The sequence below is a fragment of the Hevea brasiliensis genome, chromosome 6, assembly GCF_030052815.1.
Source record: "Hevea brasiliensis isolate MT/VB/25A 57/8 chromosome 6, ASM3005281v1, whole genome shotgun sequence".
Taxonomy (NCBI): domain Eukaryota; kingdom Viridiplantae; phylum Streptophyta; class Magnoliopsida; order Malpighiales; family Euphorbiaceae; genus Hevea; species Hevea brasiliensis.
In genome coordinates, this window is record NC_079498.1 from 21522176 (window position 1) to 21523353 (window position 1178).

General features: G+C 40.0%; 1 non-coding gene across 1 annotated transcript; it reads left to right on the top strand.

The window, feature by feature from the left end:
• Window positions 1–252: 252 nt before the first annotated feature.
• On the top strand, window positions 253–359 carry LOC131181137 (small nucleolar RNA R71). The gene has a single exon (XR_009149765.1). It is a non-coding gene; the product is annotated as a small nucleolar RNA R71 (small nucleolar RNA).
• The last annotated feature ends 819 nt before the right edge of the window (window positions 360–1178 follow it).

Below are 1178 nucleotides of genomic sequence, written 5' to 3' on the forward strand. Positions count from 1 at the left end.
AGTTTCTTTGTGAGCTGATCAAACTGGGCATTTATCATGGTTAGGGCATCTACTTCCAAGACTCCTGCAGTTCTTCTTGCATTTCCTCTTTCATTTGACCACTCATAGTTATGGTATGCAACCCTTTCTAAGAGTTCAAGTGCTTGTGGCATTGTTTTCTCCATTAGATCACCCTCTGCAGCTGAATCAACTATGCTCCTTGTAGAGGGTAGTAATCCATTATAGAAATTTTGCACCAATAGCCAATCTTCTATGCCATGGTGTGGACATTCCCTCTGCAGGTCTTTATATCTTTCCCATGCATCATAGAGTGATTCTCCCTCCTTTTGTCTGAAGGTTTTGAGCTCAAACCTCAGCTTTGCAATCTTTGCAGGTGGGAAATACCTTGCTAGAAAAGCTTGAGAGAGGTTTTCCCAGGTAGTGAATGTTCCAGCCGGTTGAGAAAGTAACCACTTCTTTGCTTTGTCTGGAAGGGAGAATGGGAATGCTCTGAGTCTTATTGCTTGATCAGACACTCCATTCATCTTGAATGTATCACATAGGATAAGAAAACACTAGAGGTGATAGTGTGGGTCCTCTATTGGTGAACCTGTAAACTGGGTTTGTTGAATCATTTGGAGCCATGTTGGTTTTAATTCAAAGTTGTTAGCTTCCAATGTGGGTCTAGTGACTCTGGGTTGAAATCCTTGGACAGATGGAGCTCCGTAATCTCTCAAGAGTCTTGGTTTGTCATTATTATCAGCCATGGTTGGGATTTCGGGATCTCCTTGGCCATGCTCTTGAAGTTTCCTTTCCTTTCTGATGGCTTTCAAAGTTCTGTCTATTTCTGGATCACAGTCCAAAATATCTTCTGGCTTTGTTTTGGTCATATACCAGATCAGGCACCTGAGAGAAAAGAAAAGAAATACAACTAGTAAAATAAAATTATATAATAAATATAATTGCCTAAATTAACTAAATCGCCTATCGCTTGATATTACTAAAACAAAAAAAACTCCCCGGCAACGGCGCCAAAAACTTGTTTCGCTATTTTGCAATTACCGCAAGTGCTCGTATCGCTAACAAGTAATAAAGTGATAAGTAGAGTATCATTTCCCATGAGGAATTTTGTTTAGCAAGTACCAATCTACACAGAAATCTTGACTGTCTAGGCTATCGAACACTTAGGGAATGAAGTT